This window comes from Gorilla gorilla, chromosome 6 (genome assembly GCF_029281585.2).
Source record: "Gorilla gorilla gorilla isolate KB3781 chromosome 6, NHGRI_mGorGor1-v2.1_pri, whole genome shotgun sequence".
Classification (NCBI taxonomy): domain Eukaryota; kingdom Metazoa; phylum Chordata; class Mammalia; order Primates; family Hominidae; genus Gorilla; species Gorilla gorilla.
In genome coordinates, this window is record NC_073230.2 from 33,747,235 (window position 1) to 33,769,403 (window position 22,169).

Here is a 22,169-nt window from a genome sequence, read left to right on the forward strand (position 1 = left end):
TTGCCATTTCTGTTCTTCAGTTTCTATGTTAACTGCTTTGCCATTTTCAGGTCAACTACTGTTTGTTGCCTTAAATCTATTTGGGAGCTGCTTCAAATCCATTTGGAAGCAAGGGGAGGATACATTATAAATAAATGATATGTTCAGAGATGGGCAGAGTTGGAAAGACATTTCAGTGAGACCGAAGGCCAGTAAAGCTTTTGTCTATCAGCATCTGATATCACTACAAACATATTGGTCTGGGCTTAGCTTGCTTCTAGACCATCTGGATTTATCTTCAGCTGAGCTAAACCCAGGAAAAAAGAAAAAAAAACCGATTTGGATTTGCTCTGCAGTTCTTATTTTGTTTTTCTTCTAACGCAAACCCTGCTTCAAAAATTAAGTGTTGATTTTGACTGATGATAACAAAACAAAAATACAACCTGATGTGCTAGCTAAGGCGGGGGGAAATGACAAAAGCCTCAGAGAGCAGGAGCCAAGTGTTCACTTCTCCAGGACGTTTCCTTCCCTGGTACTGGTTTTTCCTAATTCAGCAAAAGAGGAAGAAAGAAGTGTGGGGCTCTTCTTTATTTTATATATCTATAGGTATATATATGTTACTTGTATTTATATATTTGTTTATATTTTTAATTAATTAATTTATTTTGAGACAGAGTCTCACTCTCTTGCCCAGGCCAGAGTGCAGCGGTGCAATCTCGGCTCACTGCAACCTCCACCTCCTGGGTTCAAGCGATTCTTCTGCCTCAGCCTCTCGAGTAGCTGGGATTACAGGTGCCCACCAGCACAACCGGCTAGTTTTCATATTTTTAGTAGAGACACGGTTTCACCTTGTTGGCCAGGCTGGTCCCCAACTCTTGACCTCAAGTGATCTGCCTGCCTCGCCCTCCCAAAGAATTGAGATTACAGGTGTGAGCCCCAGCTCCCGGCCTATATTTTTAAATCACAAAAATAATATATAAAAAAAAGTTGTTAATCCTGGAATGTACAAAGTAAAAAAATGAAAGCCCCCTCCCCCATCCCACTTCTGTTTACCTTGGCATATATTTTCTGGAATCTTCTTCTTTTTTTAATTTATTTTATTTTATTTTTATTTTTTGAGATGGAGTCTCACTCTGTTGCCCGGGCTGGAGTGCAGTGGTGCGATCTCGGCTCACTGCAATCTCTGCTTCCCGGGTCCAAGTGATTTCTCCTGCCTTAGCCTCCCGAGTAGCTGGGACTACAGGCGCCTGCCACCATGCCCAGCTAATTTTTGTATTTTTACTAGAGACGGGGGTTTCACCATATTGGCCAGGCTGGTCTTGAACTCCTGACCTTTTGATCCGCCTGCCTCGGCCTCCCAAAGTGCTGGGATTACAGGCGTGAGCCACCGCACCCAGCCTGGAATCATCTTCTATGCATACAAGCATGTATACACATATGTACACACTTAATGGAATCATGCTGCATATTGTTCAGCCATTTGCTGTTTCGTGTTTGTGCAGCATGGACATTTCTCTATCCCAGGATTTACAGATTCACCTCTTTCCTTTGAATTACAAGGTATTCCATGACTACATCCTGCTTTATTTAATCGTTTCCTTACCAAGGGGCATTTGGGTTATCTTAACTCTTCCAGTTATAAACATGGCTCAGTGAGCAGCTGACACATGTGGCTTTACCTCTGGGTGCTGATCTTTCTGAAGGATACCTGCCTAGAGGTAGGGATGCTGAGCCAAAGGTTATGTGAACTCTGGACTTGTCAGTAGCCCTGCGTTTGGATCAGGGTGAAAGTGTGAACATTGGCCTGTTTCAGATGGAGCCATTTCTTCTTGTGGCCATTTTCTGTTTCCATAAGGCAGGCCGAGTAGCATGGAGCTCACAGCCCGGTGTGTGGGCAGAGTTATTTGATGGGGATGACAATTTCTGCCTATTTCATCCTTTTGAAATTTATGAAGGTAAAAGCTTTTTCCTCTTGAATCTTGCTTCATTCCAGATGTACTCACAGAGAACTCTAATATGTTAAGTCTGCTCCTGGAATAAAGCCAGTCTTGGTTTTCTTTCCCACTCCCCAAGTGCATTTGTTTTCCTTCTGGATATTTTGTTCATCTTTGGACTTTGATTTACTGACAGGATCACAAGATTAGCTTTCTTTGAAGAAGACTCCTGCTGGCTTTGTTTAATTTGGTCAGTGTTGAGCCCTTCCCACTGAGCTCTTTCCTGGCCTGCCTGCCTTGGCCACGTGTTCCTTTCCAGGTCAGGTGCACTGCAGACTCTGGATGTAATGGCTTGAGCACTGACAGCTTCCCAAGGTTTTGTTCAGGCAGGAAATGAATCACATACCAGGAGGGAGTGAGTGAACCCTGCTGACTGCTGGACACCCTCCTTACTTCATTATCTTCTCCATCAGGGGCTGAGCAAATCATTAAATTTTTTCACTTTACCAGGTTTTTTTTTTTTCCTTAAGAGATGGGGTCTTGCTGTGTTGCCCAGGCTGGCCTCGAACTCCTGGCCTCAAGATATCCTCTTGAGTCTCAGCATCCTGAGTAGCTGGAACTACAGGCACATGCCACTGTGCCTGGCTCCCAGATGGTTTTAATATTGGGCTATGATACATATTAGGCCACAGTTTACCTTTGTCAGCTGCATTGCTCATGCCACTCTCCCATGCCTTTATTCCCCAAGTCCTTACTACCCTCCTTCCCATGATGGCAGACATCACTAATTGATCCTGTTCTTTTGAACATGATCCAGTGAGCCAGACAAGCCCTTGGGATCTTTCTTGATACCCCAGGCAGCCCGTCCTACCAGATTGGAGTTGGTACAACTAAGGGCCCAGGAAAACCCTTTCAGGATTCATACTTGAGAGGGGTTTTGGGGAATGCTGAGTGGTACCCAGATTTGTGGAATTCTTGGATTACTAAAATGTAAAAAAGAACATTGGGAGTCTTGCACAGGATTGCTAACTTTTTGCTCTCTATATGAAAGGCATTAACACCTCCCCAAACCTATCAGATCTACTCTCTGCCATTTTATAAAAGAAAGAATATTTTGTCACCCTCCCAAAATAAGAAAGACATAATCTCAGAATAAAGGGGAGTCCTTTAAATTGAGAGATTCTAGCTACATAAAAAGTCCAGTGCATTGTCTTTTTTTTCCCCAATTTGTTATTGAAAACTTGGTCATAGACCTAAGTACTGTTTAGGAACCCGTGTCGTAAGTTTCAGACTGCCAGAGATTTTTTTCTTTATATTTTTACAAAGCCAAAGTTTAATTCCTTGAATCCAGGTGATACTGCTTATTGGTGTTGATGTTGTGTACTCAGATGAACATTTTATTTTATTATTTCCACTTAATAGTACAAAATGGTCATTTTGCAGGATAAACAAAAAAGGTTTTGTATTCTTGGAGGTTGGAATAAAGATCTGTTCTCTTAGTGGCTCTCTTGTCCAGTGTTGGCTCATTCATTCTGCAGTTATTTATTGCCCACCTGCGATTATGTGCCGAGCACTGGGGCACTGCAGTGAAAAGCAAATGTCTCTACCCTCTTGGAGCTCACAATACAGGAAAAATAATTAAAAACAAATAAATAGTATAGATTCAGGTTGTGTTAAGTGCTGCTAAGAAGATAAAATAGCGGACCGGGTACGGTGGCTCATGACTGTAATCTCAGCACTTTGGGAGTTCGAGGCAGAAGGATCACTTGGGCCCAGGAGTTCAAGACTAGCCTGGGCAACATAGTGAGATATTGTCTCTACAAAAAAATAACAAAAATTAGCCAAGTGTGGCGGTGTGAGCCTGTAGTGCCAGCTACTTGGGAGGCTGAGGTGGGAGGATCACTTGAGCCTGGGAGGTGGAGGTTGCAGTGAGCCAGGATCACGCCACTGCACTCCAGCCTGGGTGACAGAGTGAGATCATGTCTCAAAACCAAACCAAACAAAACAAAAATAAATAAAATAGTGTAAAACTTAGGGGAAAAACGAGTTATGATATTGCAGCAAAGATGACTTTGGAAAGATGAGCTGAGGACACAGCTAAAAAACAGTCTAGGGAAAAAGCATTCCAAGAAGAGGGCATAGTAGATGTGAAGGCCCTGGGATGAGATGCACTTGGCGTGTGGGACAGCTTTTTGCTCTTTATATAAAAAGGGACAGAGAGAAGACGAGGCAGCGGGACACAGAGGAGAGGAAGAGAGTGGAAGGAGGCGCCCAGGAGGCGGCAGGGGTGGTTGGGGAAGAGGGGCCTTGTTAGTCATGGCAAGGTATTTACCGTTTATTTCTTTTGCAGTGGGAAGCCATTGGAGGGCTTTACGTAGAAAAGGGGTTTGATCTGAATTTTACCTTGAGAAGATCACTCTGAGCGCATGGAGAATGGATCGTGTGGGGCAAGACTGCAGAGTCATTAGGAGACTATCTTAGCAGTCTGGCTGATGCATGGTGGTAACCAGGAGTAGGGTTTCAGCAATAAAGTTGGTGATGAGATTTAGGATACATTTGGAAGTAGTGCCAACAGGACATGTATCTCCAGATAGCACCTGCCATGGTCCCTGAAGCAAATGAGTGCTCCATAAATAAGGGCTGAATGAGGGAATCCAGTTGGTTTAGAATGCAACAGAGGACTGCCATGTTCATGAAAGGAATTTGTAAGATTTCCTCCTAATAGTAATTATATTTTTGTCACACCCTCACTTAGGTTGAAATTTCTCTTGAAGTTTATATACTGGTCCTATAGGTACCTCACAAATACACTTTCTTTAAAATGATCCTGTAGCAACCTGAATGCTCAACAATACAGGTAACATCCACTCAGTTGAATAAGATAACCCCTTATCCAGAAACATGGATATTTTTGTTGTAATGAGATTGAAGAAGAGAAAATGTAGGCTTGTGAAAACGCTGATTATATCAATAAAAAAAATGTGTGTGAGAAAAAAACTGTAAGGAAGTAAAATTGTGATAATTGTTTATTGTGGTGGTTTATGGTTAAGGTGACCAGCAATAATTTATTATGGAAATAATGACACTTTGTTTGTTTCTGAGGCAGGGTCTTGCACTGTCACCCAGGCTAGAATGCAATGGTGTGATCATGGCTCACTGTAGCCTCAATCATTCTGTCTCACGTGATCTTCCCACCTCAGCCTCCCGAGTAACTGGGACTACAGGTGCACATACCACACCTGGATAATTTTTAAATTGTTTTTGTAGAGATGAGGCCTCACTATGTTGCCCAGGCTGGTCTTGAACTCCTGGCCTCAAGTGATCCTCCTGTCTCAGCCTCCCAACATTCTGGGATTACAGGTGTGAGCCACCATGCCTGGCCTCAATCATAGCAGTTCCAAGCACAGTTCAAATGACTGAGTGGGGAATGAAGGTGCTATGAATAATTATACATACTGTGATGACAAGAGAAAACCAAGACTGTCCTGAACAACCCAGGCCATGTGGTCACCCTAGTTATGGGCAATATTTTACTTCTCTGTTTTTCAAATTTCCTGAATTATATTATTTAAACATTAATTTAAATTTAAAAATACGTAAAAAGAATGATCTTGCTTTAGAATATTTGCTTTCAGAGGTCACAGAACATTTCTTTGGCTCTTTCACCAAGCACTTAAATGTCTCCTGCCTTTTAAAGTGGTAGGGATACCATGGAGACATTGGTCTCAGAGGATGGGTGGTGTCAGAGGATGGGGATAATCCAGCTGGGAGGCTTTGAAGCTGTGATCATCCCCCTCTGCCCTCTACCATTCTCATGAAAGAAGGGGCTAGCGTAGCACCTACAGACTCCAAGATGACCTTTTTCTGTGACTAATAAGATTAGGATCCTAGTAGGTTCAAAATGTCGTAAGGATTTGCTTAGATCACTTGACAGGCCTGTTCTCCTTTGCCTTTCCCAAAGCAGTGTTACAGTTAAAGGTTAGTTTGTGGGATCTGGATTTGAATTTTTTTCTACTGAAGTTTGCCAAATATATATATATATATATATATATATATTTTTTTTTTTTTTTTTTTTTTTTTTTTTTTTTTTTTTTTTGAGATGGAGTCTTGCTGTGTTGCCCAGGCCAGAAGTGCAGTGGCACGATCTTGGATGACTGCAACCTCCAGCTCCCGGGTTCAAGCAATTCTCCTGCCTCGGCCTACTGAGTAGCTGGGACTACAGGTGCACACCACCACACCCGCTAATTTTTTATATTTTTGGTAGTGACGGGGTTTCACCATGTTGGCCAGGCTGGTCTTGAACTCCTGACTTCAAGTGATCCGCCTGCCTCGGCCTCCCAAAGTGCTGGGATTATAGGTGTGAGCAACTGCGCCCAGCCATCAAATATAAATTTGTTTGATGGATTTGTGTGTAGCTTCATGGTAATGGGGCATACAAGTGACAGTTTTATTGGCTCACATTTGAAGTATACGAAACAAAATTAGAGATTTTTTTTTTTTTTTTTTGTAATGGAGTCTCACTCTGTTGCCCAGGCTGGAGTGCAGTGGTGCGATCTCAGCTCACTGCAACCTCTACCTCCTGGGTTCCAGCGATTCTCCTGCCTCAGCCTCCCGAGTAGCTGGTACTACAGGTGTGCACCACCACACCTGGCTAATTTTTGTATTTTTAGTAGAGACAGGGTTTTGCCATGTTGGCCAGGCTGGTCTCGAACTCCTGACCTCAGGTGATCTACCAGCCCTGGTGCCCCAAAGTGATGAGATTGCAGGCATGAGCCACCGTGCCTGGCCAAAATTAGAGATTTTAAAAATACGTTATGAATAGTCTTTTACAACTAAAACTGTATTAAAAGTAAATACCAAGGGGTCAGGGTGCCGATATTTATCTCCATGGACTGTGGGGGAGGTTATGCCATTTCGTTAACGAGAAAACATCAAACAAATTAGTTCTTCCCTTGCTTTTTTAGTTTTTCTACCTACAAAAAGGAGAGAACTAAATACCTTGGCTAAGAAAACAGTGAACACTTCCTTGTAACTGTTTACTACCTTGTGAAAGATAGAGGCACTTTAAATCTCAAATAAGACAATCATGTGGTCCTGGACTAGGTGCACGAAGCCTCATGTCTGAGTCTATCGTTTCTCTAGAGCCTCATTTTCCTCTACCCTCCCCATCCGAGTCCAGTGAATCACTTCCTGATCCCACACATGGCTTGCACCTTCTTGCCTGCCTACATGGATCATATAGTACTCTGCACCTGGAACCCATGCCTCCCATATTACCTCCTTCATTAATGCAATGAAAGGTTTTAGTGATAGCCAACTGGGACACCAGAGCAAGGCTGCCTGGGTTCAAGTCCCAATTCTGTCGCTTAAAGCTATATGACCTTTGACACATTACCTGTTAACTTTTCCATTTCTCTGTTTGCTTCACTGTGAAATGGGAATAATATTAGTACCTATCATTTTTGTTTTTGTTTTTTAAATATAATTTTATTTTTGCATATTTTTTGAAAGAGATGGGGTCTTGCTATGTTACCCAGGCTGGTCTTGAACTCTTCAGTTTAAGTGATCCTCCTGCCTCAGCCTCCCAAAGTTCTGGGATTACAGGTGTGAGCCACTGCGCCCAGATGAACTGACCATTTTTATGAGGATATATGTAAAGTGCTTAGAACAGCGATTATCCTTTAGAAGCACTGTCTCTGTGTTAATTATCTTTTTTTTTTTTTTTTTGAGACGGAGTCTCGCTCTGTCACCCAGGCTGGAGTGCAAAGGTGTGATCGCAGCTCACTGCAACCTCTGCCTCCTGAGTTCAAGCGGTTCTTGTGCCTCAGCCTCCAGAGTAGCTGGGATTACAGGTATGCGCCACCATCCCTGGCTAATTTTTGTATTTTTAGTAGAGATGGGGTTTTGCCATGTTGGCTAGGCTTGTCTCAAACTCCTTACCTCAGATGATCCACCTGCCTTAGCTTCCCAAAGTGCTGGGATTACAGGCGTGAACCACTGCGCCCGGGTCTTGTTAATTATCTTTTGAAGTGCAGCCCTTCCAGTAAGCATATGTCCACTAGCCACCACAGGATTTGTGGCCTACTGACCTAGGTTTGAGTCTGAACCCTGCTACTTTGTGTTGGATGACGTGGGACAGTTATTCAACTTCTTTGAACGTTAGTGTCTTCATCTGGAGTGCAATATATCACCTGGTTGCTGGGCATGTCATTTGTGATACTGTGTGAAGTGCACTGTTTATGAAGTGCCTGGTTTAGCACTTGACAACTGGTAGATGCTCAGCAAATGTTAGTTTCTTTGGTTTGCATTTGCCTCCCTTTGTAACACTGTGTTTGTTGCCTGATGCTTGTACCTGCTTGGTTGCATCTTCTCCATTAGGCTGAATATGTTTTAATTTTCTTTGTCTCTGCACATAAAAATTTTTTTGGTTTATTCATTGATTTCATCACTCATTTGTTCATTGTATTCATTCATGCATTCTTTTTTGTTTTTTTTTTTATTTTGAGATGGTGTCTCGCTCTATCCCCCAGGCTGGTGTACAGTGGTATGATCTCGGCTCACTGCAAGCTCCGCCTCCCGGGTTCACGCCATTCTCCTGCCTCAGCCTCCTGAGTAGCTGGGACTACAGGCGCCTGCCACCACAACCAGCTATTTTTTTTGTATTTTTAGTAGAGGCAGGGTTTCACCGTGTTAGCCAGGATGGTTCAGATCTCCTGACTTCATGATCCACCCACCTCAGCCTCCCAAAGTGCTGGTATTACAGGCGTGAGGTGCCCAGCCACATTCTTTTTCTTGTTTATTCAAAAATCATTTACTGAGCCACTTGCTAAGTATGTTGGGCCCTACCAATGGAATGTACCCTTCTTCCAGCTAGAGTCAAGAGTAGAACTGATGAGAGCTCGAACTAGGCCAGTGACCACTGGAGGCTGAGAGACAGGAATGGACTTAGGAGGTGTTTAGAGAGAGGACTGTAAGGGCTGGCTGACCAGTTGGGTTTGGAAAGGAATCAATGACAGTTTCCAGGATTCTTGCTTGAGCCACCGTGTGGATGCTGACATCATTAATTAAAATGGGCAACATAGAAGATAGTAGAATTGTCTAGGGTGTGGATGGGCAGGGAGAAGGTATCATGTGTCCACCAGCCTGGTTTGGACACAGTAAGTTTGAGGTGTGTGCAGAATGTCCGCATGAAGAGACCGCTAGGAGGTGGCCAGTTCACCCTCAAAGGCAGTTCTGATTCTGGACACCTTTGTACATGATATGGGAGTGGAAGTAGCCAAACCAGAGAATGAGTGTAGAGTGGAAGGGAAGAGGGCTGCCAGTGGCCCACTGGGGAAGTGCCCTGATTAAAGTGGAAGGCAACAGGGAGTCTGTAGCTTCTGCTAGGAAGCCACATGTGATGCCTCACCACTGAAACTGCCCATGTGCCCCACCAAGAATATGCCACTGTCTGTGCACTTCAAGGCCAGCCCTTGGGTAGGCAGTACAGAAGTGGGGAGAATGCCTTCTTTCCCATCATGGGCCTCGCTGCAGGCCCCAGGCTGCATGGAATGCCTGTCTCCTTCTCCTGCAACATGTCTCACAAAGAATTCTTCCTGAATGCATGCTATGGTTCCTCTCTCCTTGTAGCTGCCCATCCTCATTTTTCTTCCCTCCACTGGATAAGCATAAGTGAGGAAACACGCCAATACCTCCTTCCCCTTGTACACCTCCGCTGCTGCTTCTCTGTCTGGACCACCATCACCTCTGGCCTGCACCATTAGTCATCTCCAAACAGGTCTCCCTGCTTCTGCTTTGGCCCCCTACAGTCTGTTCCACACCCAGCAGCCAGGGGGATCCTGTTAAAACATAAGTCAGGTTAGGTCATGCACCTGCTGAAAGTGCCCCAGTGGCTTCCAGATTCCTCACTGTGGTCCACAGGCCCGGCGTGACCAGGCCCACATCTCTCTTTCTGAGATCCTCTCCCTCATCCCCCATACTCCAGCACACTGGCTTCCTTCTGTTCTCCAGATATACCAGGCTCTTTTGGCCTTGGCTTTGGCACACACTGCCCACTCTTCCTGCAGTGTTCCTTCCCCAGACTGTTTTGTCCCTGGTTTCCTTTCTTCTGTCAGGTTTCAGCTCAAATGTCACCTCCTCTGAGAAGCCTTCCCTGACCACCCACATATGAAGTAGTCCTCGCCAAGTCCTGGTAGTTACTCTCAAAAACATCACCCAATTTTGTTTTTCTCATTAAGCTTGTTCATTATCTTGTTCATTTATTTGCTTACATGTTTACTTTGTGTTCTCTCACTATTATGTAAGTGATGAGTCTGCTGGGATCTTCTCTCCTGAACCCTGGATTCCCACTCAACGAGTGTTAGTTTGCTTAGTTTGCATCCTCCTCCCTTTGTAACATGGTGTTTGTTGCTGATACCTTGTACCTGCTTGAGGAACCTGCTTGAGGAACAAGGCATCAGGCAATAATCACAAAGGGAGGAGGATGCAAACTAGTAACTTGGTCATGCAGCCAGTCACAGACGTGGCGGGATTTTTCTTCAGTGGTGGGCGGCACAGGAGAGAAAATAGGGGAGACAAATGTTAGGTTGATCCAGGTTCAGGGCCCTGAGATACAAGTGGCCGGTGTGGCAGTGGGACAAGGAGCTGAGGGTGCAGAGGGAGGGCATGTGACACAGTGGAAGGACGGGAGGTCCACAGGGAGATGGGAAGGGTGGGTCAGGGTTCTAGTGGTTTCATTCAAGTGGAACAGCCGATTGGGTGAGAATGAGGAAGTGCGATCAGGAAGGGCAGGCCCTGGTGGTCAGAGGGAACTTCTAGCCTTACATTTCGTGGCCAGGGCTGTGGCCACATGGGGGTTGGTAAGCAGAGGGTTAGGTAACAGGAATGAAGGAGGTAGGCTAAGGCAAGAGCCCGGAATGTTAGGGCTTTACTCATGATCAAGGCCCTCCTTGTAGGAGGTCAGGAAAAAGTGGGGAAGTCAGTGTGGAGGGGTCGGCAAAGCCACAGGCATGAGGAGCAGGAAGCTGGAGAGAAGCAGGTCTTGCTAGGAAATGAGGGGGAGGAGGTTGGTCACATTCCTAGGTTCTAGGTACTTCTTGGTAGGTTATTGTCTGGAGATAACAGTGACCAGGACAATTTGGGTTCTCCTGGTCCTGGGATAGAGGGGAGCACATGAGGATTGAGCAGCCGGTACTTGGGAGAGTTACCAGGGAGGGGTGGGTGGAGAAGCCGGGGTGCAGCTAAGATGAAGCTGCTGAGATGGGTGTGAATTGGGGCATTTGCAGCCTTGGCATGAGTTCCCGAGGCATAGTGGAAGGAAGGGTTAGAAGAGGAGAGGGCGGAGGAAGGACGGAGTCAGATCCAGGTAGAGATGAGAGAACCCCAGAGGATGGATGTTGCTTGGAGGCCCTTCAGCCTGGGCAGACATTGTGGCTCATAGGAGGAGGGTGTTTTGGACATGAGGGTTGTGAATGAAATGGGTGAGGCCAGGCATAGTGGCATGCACCTGTAGTCGCAGCTACTCGGGAGGCTGAGGCAGGAGAATCGCTCGAGCCCTGGAGTTTAAGACCAGGCCAGGCAACATAGCAAGACCTTTCTCAAAAAAACAGAACTAAGCTGAGTGCGGTGGCTCACGCCTATAATCCCGATACTTTGGTAGGTCAAGACAGGAGGATCACTTGAGCCCTGGAATTCAAGACCAGCCTGGACAACATGGCAAAACCTCATCTCTACAAAAAAACTTAAGAATTATCTGGTCATGGTGGCATGCACTTGTAGTCCCAGCTACTTGGAAGGCTGAGGTGGGAGGATTGCTTGAGCCTGGGAGATTGAGGCTGCAGTGAGCTGTGATCACACCACTGCACTCCAGCCTGGGTGGCAGAGTGAGACCTGTCTCTAATAAAAAAAGAGAACTAAAAAAAAAAAAAGTAGATGTATTAACATAAAGAAATGGGTTAGGCTTCGGGTTTCAGGTAGCATGTTTTTAAAACAGCTTTATTGATACATGATCCACATATAGTACATTCACCCATTTAAAATGTGCATACAGGCCGGGCGTGGTGGCTCACTCCTGTAATCCCAGCTCTTCGCAAGGCCAAGGCAGATACATCACTTAAGCCCAGGAGTTCCAGACCAGTGTGGGCAACATGGTGAAACCCTGTCTCTACAAAAAATATAAAAATTAGCTGGGCATGGTGGCCCATGCCTGTAGCCCCTGCAACTTGAGGGGCTGTGGTAGGTGGATCACTTGGGCCTGGGAGGTCGAGGCTGTTGTGAACCATGTTCGTGTCACTGCACTCCAGCCTGGGTGACAAAGCTAGACCCTGTCTCAAAAAATAAATAAATAAAATAAAATATAAATAAAATGCATACAGCTCACTGGTGTTTGGTATATTCACAGATACGTGCACTTATCACCAAAGTCACTTTTAGAGTATTTTCATGACCTCAAAAAGCAGCAACTCTGTACCTTTTGGCTGTCTCTCCCCTACCCACCAAGTTCTTCTCCCAGTCCCAGTCCCAGTCCCAGTCCCAGCTGCAAGCAACCAGTAGTCTATGTTCCATCTCTGTAGAAGTTTCTATTCTGGACTTTCATGTGAATGGAGTCATATGATATGTAGACTGTTGTGACCGGTTTCTTTCACTTATTGTAATGTTTTCAGGGTTTATCCAAGTTGTAACATGTATCAGAACTTCATTCCTTTATGTTGTTGAATAATACTCCATTGAGTAGATATACCACATTTTGTTTGCCTGTTGATAGGCATTTGGATTGTTTCTACTTTTCACTGTTATTAATTACGCTGCTGTGAGTAGTCATATACAAGTTTTTATTTCTCTTGGGTATATATACCCCGGAGTAGAATTGCCAAGTCAAATGGTGACTGTATATTTAATTGTTTGAGAAACTGCCAGACTTTTCCCAAGGGGCTGCACAATTTTTTATTTTCACCAGTAGTGTATGAAGGTTCTGATTTCTTTACCTCCTTGGCAGCATTTGTTATTATTTGACTTTTTAATTCTAACCAGACTAGTAGGAGTAGAGTGGTATCTTACCATGGTTTAGATTTGCATTTCTCTGGTAACTAATGGTATCAAGCATCTTTTCATTTGCTTATTCACCATTTGTATATCTTCCTTGGAGAAATTGCTCAGGATCCTTTGCTTGTTATTGAGTGGGGTAATTTGTGTTTTTCTTATTAAGTTGTAAGAGTTCTTGATATAGTTTAGACACAGTCCCTTAGATATATGATATGCAAATATTTTCTCATTCTGTGGGTTGTCTCTGATGGTGGCATTTGAAGCACAAAAGTTTTACATTTTTATGAAGTCTAATTTACCTATTTTGTTGTTGTTGTTGCTCATGCTTTTGGTGCCATATCAAAGAATCCTTTGCCAAATCCAAGGCCATAGAGACTAACTGCTGTGTTTTCTTCTATGAGTTTTATAGTTTTTTGCTCTTACAAAATGGTATTTGATCCATTTTCAGTCAATTTTTGTATGTGGTATAAGGTAGGAGCTCAACTTCATTGTTTTGCGTGTGGCTATCTACTTGTCCCAGCACCATTTGTTGAAAGGATGATTCTTTCCCCATTGAGTGGTTTCGGTGCCCTTGTTGGGGAAATCAATTGACTAGACAGAAATAAACCTATGGGTTTATTTCTCAATTCTGTTCCTTTGATCTGTTTGTTTGTACTTGTGCCAATACCACAATGCCTTGAGTGCTGTTGCTTTGTAGTAAGTTGAAATTGGGAAGTGGGAATCCTCCTGCTTTATTCTTCTTTTTCAGGATTGTTTTGGCTATTTGGAGTCTCTTGCAATTCCTATGAATTTTAAAATCAGCTTGTCAGTTTGTACAAAGAAGACATCTGGGATTCTGATAGTGATCGTGCTTGAATCCATAGATCACTTTGGGCAGTATTGCCATTTTAAGATGTTAAATTGTCTTCCAGTTCATGAACATGGTATGTTTTTCCGTTTATTTTGATCTCTTAATTTTTTCCAACAATGTTTTGTGGTTTTCAGAGTATGCATTTTGTACTTCTTTTGTTAAATGTAATCCTCGGTATTTTATTCTTTTTTTTTTTTTTTTTTGAGACAGAGTCTGGCTCTGTCGCCCAGGCTGGAGTGCAGTGGCGTGATCTCCGCTCACTGCAAGCTCCGCCTCCTGGGTTCACACCATTCTCCTGCCTCAGCCTCCGAGTAGCTGGGACTACAGGTGCCTGCCACCACGCCCGGCTAATTTTTTTGTATTTTTAGTAGAGACGGGGTTTCACCATGTTAGCCAGGATGGTCTTGATCTCCTGACCTCATGATCTGCCCGTCTCGGCCTCCCAAAGTGCTGGGATTACAGGTGTGAGCCACCGCACCCCGACTATTTTATTCTTTTGATGCTATATTTAGGTAGTACTTTGATGGGAAGTTGTGATAGTACTTCTTACTCTTACCAGGTGAAGGGGTAGAGTGAGTAGAATTGAAAAAATGTTTTGTTGGCAGGAGAGAGGGCAGGGCATTTTCTGCTGTTCTTCAGGAGGTTGTGTTCTCAGGTTTTTCACAATCCTTGGGCAAGGCATCGAGGAATACATCAGCCTTCAAAGAATTTCGTGCACCCAGCTACCAATGATTTCCCCCTTTTTCCATCATAATCAAAATCCTGTGTGGTGGTAAGGGATGACTGATGAGTGAGTAGCTGAAGATAGCTCCTGGTTAATACAAAGGCAATCTGATTGGACTAATTAACACTAATATTTAAATCACTAATACCACTCCCCCAGCTTCTGAGATTTATCTGATGTTCCAAAAGATGAAAATTATTAGCACAAACAAATCACTAATTAAAAGAACCTTGGTAGCATAAGCAAAGTGGGAGGTGGGAAAAATGCTTTTGGATTTGGCCTGGGAGGTCAAGGTAGTTTTTTGTTTTTTGTCTTTTTAAACTTGCTATATCATAGTTATATGTATTTTTGAGGTACATGTGACATTTTGATACATATGTACAATGTGTAATGATCAGATCAGGGTAACCGGGATATCCATCACCTCAAGCATTTAAGGACAGTTTTTGAAGAGAGAGAATGTCACAGTACGAGTTAGGAAGCACCTGTGCCAGTGGTCATTTCCTCTCTCTCATATGTAATTTTTCACAGCTTCTTTCCTTTTATTCTGTTTAGTAACTGGGTTGCTTCTTAGTGTGAGTGAGTACAAAGGGAGGTGGAGGTCAGGGCCAACATGCACATGCAGGTATATTCTCATTGTCTGCATCTCAGGTAGCACTTTTTCAAAATGACATTCAAATAATTGTGAGGTTAAAATTCTATAATTTTTTTTGTTTCTTGGATTTTAAACCCTAAATTTGGCCTACTATCAAGTTCATGACCATAAATGGAACTTGTATGTCATAGAGATTAGCAAGTCAGTAGTTTCTTTGATTTATGTCCTATGAACCAGTATTTTTTTAGATTGCTATAAACTTTATTATTATTTATTTTATTTTTTTTTGAGACGGAGTCTCGCTCTGTCGCCCAGGCTGGAGTGCAGTGGTGCAATCTCGGCTCACTGCAAGCTCCGCCTCCCGGGTTCACGCCATTCTCCTGCCTCAGCCTCCCGAGTAGCTGGGACTACAGGCGCCCGCCACTGCGCCCGGCTAATTTTTTTGTATTTTTAGTAGAGGTGGGGTTTCACCGTGGTCTCGATCTCCTGACCTCGTGATCCGCCCACCTCGGCCTCCCAAAGTGCTGGGATTACAGGCGTGAGCCACCGCGCCCGGCCGATTGCTATAAACTTTAAAAAAAGATGTGCTGTCATATCCTCTTTTTTTCTTTTGTGATGAATGGTGGAAAAACTTAAATGCAATTTTATTTGTGTTTCTAACTTTAACTGAATATCAGTGTTCTGCTGTTTTTCCATCTTGGTTTGCCTTTTCTAGTTCTAATCTGGGACTGAGGGAGACAATTTGGGCCTGGTTTGCAGATGGTTCTGCTTGCTCTGCAGGCCCTCCCCAAAAGTGTACGGCTGCCTGCCTTCAGCCCAGCTTTCATGTTTTGGTGCAGCTCTAATTTCTTTTTCTTTTTGTTTGAGTTCCTTTGATTGCCCAAACTGGGGTCACCTTCAAGCCACCTTGAGTAAAGGGATGCTTATGTTAAGGACACTGTGCACAGGGAACCTCAGAGATGCTGGACACTGAAGCCACTGGGAAAGTGGCCCCAGGCAGGCCTGCACACTTCAACAACTGAAGCTGGCTCCTGTGATTCAGCTTGTCTGGTGGCCAATTTCTGTGGCCTTTAGTGTCTTTTATCTACATCATGGCTCATATATACTTGTGTTATACGAGTGTAACACAAGAACCTCTGGTCCCTCAGAACCCCAGCTCTGATGTCATTATCTCTCCAGTTTCTCTTTCATCACTTTCCAGCCTCCATTCTTAAAGAACCACCAAATGTAGTAATATTTCCTAGGTTCAAGTATCAGGAGGGAGCCATTGCCCAGCCCTTTCTTCTTTTTGTGTCAGGCTGTGCCCTAGGTACCTTCTAGCCTGTGGACTGACTTCTTTCGAGTCAGACATCCATCCCTGATCCTCCCTACTGTATCTGGGGAGGGTCATGACAGCCAGCCGCCTGTAGATCTGCCCTAGGAGCAGGACCTTGGTAGGCTCTTCCCCAGCAAATCTGGGAGGGCCCTGGCACCACCACAGATGTGTCCAGTGCAGAGCCAAGGGCATAGGTAGTACTGAGAGCAGATATGGGAAAACTTGGCACAGAACTAAACATTGAATTTAAAATAACCTCGCAGATGGAATATTCTTAAGAGATGAAAGTAAGGAGTCAGTGATTTTTTTATTTAAATAGAAAAATAGCTGAACATTGTGGGAGGAAATGAAACACAGAGTGAAATTAACTTGACTGCTGTTTGTTTTTTGTGGGGAGGGAATAATAAAAGTAACTGAGCACATTAGGTTTTACTTTCTTTTAAAAAACATGTTTTGTTCTTAAACTTAACAAATGCACTGTAATCTTTTGGGGAAATACAGAAAAAAAAGGAAGTAAAAATCAGTCATAATCCTACCACTTAGAAATGACTACTGTTAATTTTTAACTTTATTGTGCATAAGCTCCAGTTCTTAAGTAAATATGTAAAAAAAAAAAGTGCTTTTAAAAAATCACTTAATAATACTGTTTGAGGCCGGGCATAGTGGCTCACGCCTGTAATCCCAACACTTTGAGAGGCTGAAGTGGGTGGATGACTTGAGGTCAGGAGTTCAAGACCAGCCTGGCCAACATGGTGAAACCCCATCTCTACTAAAAATACAAAAAAATTAGCCGGGCTTGGCGTGCACACCTGTAGTCCCACCTACCGGGGAGGCTGAGGCACGAAAATCCCTTGAACCCAGGAGGCGGAGGTTGCAGTGAGCTGAGATTGTGCCACCGCACTCCAGCCTGGGTGACAGAGCGAGACTGTCTCAAAAAATAACAAAAAATCAACAATACTGTTTGAACAGCCCTGATCATTTAATATTCTTTTATAACAATTTATAATGGCTATGAGGTAGTCTGTCATGCAGATGGAACATAATTCATTTTTTTTCTACTCCGCTTATGGACGTTTAGGTTTCCATTTTCTTTGATTGTTTCTTAAAAACACTGCATTTTGAACATTCTTTCCTGTACAAATATTTTGCACATGTAGCACTGATATTTTTTTAGATTGAGTTCCCAGAGGTCAAATTATTGAGTTAAAGCATATAAACAATTTATATTGTTGCTTTTGAAATATATGGCCAAATTATCTTTCAGAAATATTGAAATAGCTCACATTCTTACCAACAGTATTGAGTTCCCATTTCTCATGATCCTTGCCAGCAGTGGATATTATTACAGAAATTTCTAATTTTAAAGAAAAAAATATGGTACTTGTTTTTATTTGCACTTCTGTTAATAGCAAGATTAAACATTTAAGTAGATTATTGACCTTCTTTCAAAAACTTTATTTTTAATTGTGGTAAGAAACACATGAAATTTGCAATCTTACCCATTTTTATTATTTTTTTCACATGGTCTACACCATACTAGTGTATAGACCTTACCACTTTTTAAATGTACACTTCAGTAGCGTTAAGTGTATTCACATTGTTGTACAATAGATCTCTAGATCTTTTTCATTCACAAAACTGAAACTCTGTATCAGTAAACAAGAATGTTCCATTTCCCCCTTAAATGCTCCATTTACCCTTTCCTCTAGCCCTTGGCAACCACCATTCTACTTTGTCTTTATCAATTTAATTTCCTTGAAAACCTCATGTAGGTGGAATAATAAAGGATTTGTCTTTTTATGATTGGATTATTTCATTTAGCATAATGTCCTTAAGGTTCATCCTCCTTTGTAGCATGTGGCAGAATTTCCTTCGTTTTTAAGGTTGAATGGTACCCATTGTATGGAGAGACCACATTTTGCTCATCCATTACATTTCATTGATGGACACTTAGGTTACTTCCACCTCTTGGCTATTGTGAATAATACTGCTGTGGATGTGGACCCACAAATAGCTCTTTGAGAGCCTGCTTTCAGCTCTTTTGGATGGATATCTGGAAGTGGAATTCCTGGATCATGTGGTAGTTTTCTGTAATTTTTTGAGGAACTGCTATACTGTTTTCTATAGCAGCTGCACCATTTTACATTGCTGCCAACAGAAGGGTTCCGATTTCTCCATATCCTCCTCAATGCTTTTTTGTTTTTTTGTTTCTTGGATCTATCCTAATGGGTGTGAGTTGATTTCTCATTGTGGATTAGTGATGTTGAGCATGTTTTCATATGTTTATTGGCCCTTTGCATGTCATCTTTGGAGAAATGTCTATCAATTTCTTTATCCTTTTTTTTTTTTTTTTTTTTGGTGAGACAGAGTCTCACTCTGTCACCCAGGCTGGAGTGCAGTGGCATGGTCTTGGCTCACTGCAGCCTCTGCCTCCCTGGCTCAAGCAGCCCTACAACATCAGCCTCCCGAGTGGCCTGGATTTCAGACACGTGCCACCATGTCTGGCTAATTTTTGTGTATTTTGTAGAGGTGGGATAGTAACTTCCCAATGAGTTCACCTTGCCCGCTGCCTAGACAGAGCCAATTTATAAAGACGGGAATTGCAACGGCGAGAGAGTAATTTACGCAGACCCCACTGTGTGGGAGACCAGCGTTGTTGTTGTTGTTTTGAGACTGCATCTCGCTCTGTTGCCCGGGCCTGGAGTGCAGTGGCGTGATCTTGGTTCACGCCATTCTCCTACCTCAGCCTCCCGAGTAGCTGGGACTACAGGCGCCCGCCACCACACCTGGCTAATTTTTTGTGTTTTTAGTAGAGACGGGGTTTCACCGTGTTGTTAGCCAGGATGGTCTCGATCTCCTGACCTCGTGATCCGCCCACCTCGGCCTCCCAAAGTGCTGGGATTACAGGTGTGAACCACTGGGCCCGGCCGGATTAGAGTTTTTAAAGACAATTTGGCGGGTAGGAGCTTAGGAAGTAGGGAGTGCTGATTGGTCAGGTTGGAGATGGAATCATAGGGGGGTCAAAATGAGGTTTTCTTCCTGTCTTCTGTGCCTGGGTGGGATGGCAGAACTGGTTGAGCCAGATTACCGCTCTGGGTGATATCAGCTGATCCTTCCAGTGCAGTTGCAGGGTCTTCAAAATATCTAAAGCATGGATCTTAGGTTTTGCAATAACGATGTTATCCCCAGGAGCAATTTAGGAAGGTTCAGACCCTTGGAGCCAGAGACTACATGGCCCCTAAATTGTAATTTCTAATCTTGTAGCTAATTTGTTAGTTCTGCAAAGGCAGACTGGACCCCAGGCAAGAAAGGGGTCTTTTCGGGAAAGGGCTGTTACCAGTTTTGTTTCAGAGTCAAACCATGAACTGAATTCCTTCCCGAAGTTAGTTCAGCTTATGCCCAGGAATGAATAAGGGCATCTTATGGGTTAGAAGCAAGATGGAGTCGGTTAGGTCTGATTTCTTTCACTGACATAATTTCCTCAGTTATAATTTTGCAAAGGCGGTTTCAGGATTTCGCCATGCTACCCAGACTGGTCTCAAACTTTGAGGTCAAGTGATCCTCCCACCTCAGCATCCCAAAGTGCTGGGATTACAGGCATGTGCCCGGTCTTGCATATTTTTTAAATCAGATTTTTTATTTGTATAAATTTATGGGGTTCAAGTGCAATTTTCTTACATGCCAGGTTGCACAGTGGTGAAGTCAGGCATTTAGGGTTTTTTTCTTTGTTTTTGTTTGTTGTTGTTGAGCTTGATCTTTTTTTTTTTTTTTTTTTGACAGAGTCTCACTCACCCAGGTTGGAGTGCAGTGGCATGATCTCGGCTCACTGTAACCTCTGCCTCCCAAGTTTAAGCGATTCTCCTGCCTCAGCCTCCCGAGTAGCTGGAATTACAGGGTAGCTGGGATTACAGGCGCCTGCCACCATGCCTGGCTAATTTTTCTATTTTTAGTAGAGACGGGGTTTCACCATATTGGCCAGGCTGTGGTCTCGAACTCCTGACCTTGTGATCCACCTGCCTTGGCCTCCCAAAGTGCTGGGATTACAGGCGTGAGCCACCCCACCTGGCCGATCTTTTTTTTTTTTTTTTAATAGTTGGTTCTGAGACTTTGATCTTGTCAAAAGAAAAAGTTACAAAAAATTTTGTTTAAAAATTAAATTGGCTTTTATTAGTGATTCATGAATCAGGGAGCACCTGATCTAAAGATTTAGAAAAAGTCTTTGCCGTTTTTATTTTAAATAATGATATAAACCGTACTTGTTATTCCTTATTTCATCATTTGAAAAAATATGTGATCCTTTCTCACTCCTTACATGTATAGTCCACAAACTTTTGGTCAGTAGTTTACTTGTCAGTGAGATCTCCCATAGGCATATAGACCAAGCCTAGCATTGCAAATGTTTTGGCCTGTTGACCTCACAAAGGTATTATTAAGGTATAGTATATAAGTACTGAAGGCACAGTAATGCCTTCCTCTGTAGTAGGGGTCTGCAAACTACTGCCACCAGTTTTTGTAGATAAAGTTTAACTGGAACCCAACCATGTTCATTCAGTTAGGCATCTGAGTGCCTTTTCACTATGCACTGCAGACTTGAGTAGGAGGTGCAGAGACCCTGTGGCCTACAAAACCTCAAATATTTACTGTCTGACCCTCTACAGAAAAAGATTGCCAAGTGGTGCTTTATAGAAGTTTATCTTTGCTTCATAGATATTTTGCATTTTATAGAAAAAGTATTCCAAGGTAGAAAATAGAGGAAGCTTTCTCCTCGAGTTTTCGGTTTGGGCAGATCTGTGTACCATGCTCTCAGGGCAGTGGGGTTGTGAAGAGATACACGAGTCTCTCAGATGAGTCTTCAGGACTGCCATGTTTCCCAGGAAGGGGATAACCCATGTGTCTGCTGCCTGTGTGTATCCACCTGTAATGTCGCCAGCAGGTTTGAGAAATCATTCCTGTTGTTTGATGTGGTTGTGCGATTTTATCTTTTTTCATTTGTTTATTTTAGAGACAGAGTCTCACTCTGTTGTCTAGGCTGGAGTGTAGTGGTGTAAATAGCTCACTGCAGCCTAACCTCCTGGGCTGAAGGGATCCTCCCACCTCAGCCTCCTGAATAGTTAGGAATACAGGTGTGCACCACCATCCCTGGCTGATTTTTTGTTTTAAAATGAAAAATTCAAACAATGTGGAAACCAAGCGACGCCCAGCTTGATTGTGAGATTTAATAATTCTTGGAATGAGCTGGGTGCGATGACTCACACCTGTTATTGAGCACTTTGGGAGGCTGAGGTAGGAGGATGGCTTGAGGCCAGGAGTTTGAGACCAGCCTGGGCAACATAGGGATATACCATCTCTACAACAATTTAAAAAATTAGTCAGGCATGGTGGCTTGTTCCTGTAGTCTCGGCTGCTAGGGAGGCTGAGGTGGGAGGATCACTTGAGCCTAGGAATCTGAGGCAACAGTGAGCTATAATTGTGCCACTGCATTCTAGCCTGGGTGACAATGAGACCCTGTCTCTAAAATGAAATAAAATAAAAATAATAATTCTTACAATGAAGGTAAGAGAGAAGGAGAATGGGTGGCCATCCAGGTGTGATGGGGGTTCTTCATTGGTGGAAGAGAGAGAGAATACTCTAGAGACAGCCTAGCAGAGGTCACTGGGAGGCAGATATCCATACTCGGCATAACAATCTTTCAGTGAGACAAGAATTCTCTATGTGCATTTTTTTTTTTTGAG

The 22,169-nt window shown here is 43.4% G+C and overlaps 1 protein-coding gene across 4 annotated transcripts in view; it reads left to right on the forward strand.

Annotated features, from left to right (window-relative positions):
* The window catches only part of SNX10 (sorting nexin 10), an 81,361-nt gene that overhangs the window by 26,367 nt on the left and 32,825 nt on the right, over window positions 1-22,169 (forward strand). Inside the window, exon 2 of one of the 4 annotated variants that reach the window (XM_055346897.2) lies at window positions 7,644-7,765. The exons of the other annotated variants lie outside the window; for them this stretch is intronic. The gene's annotated coding sequence lies outside the window, so the exon portion shown is untranslated. The remainder of the gene's footprint in view (window positions 1-7,643; window positions 7,766-22,169) is intronic. 4 annotated transcript variants of the gene reach the window in all.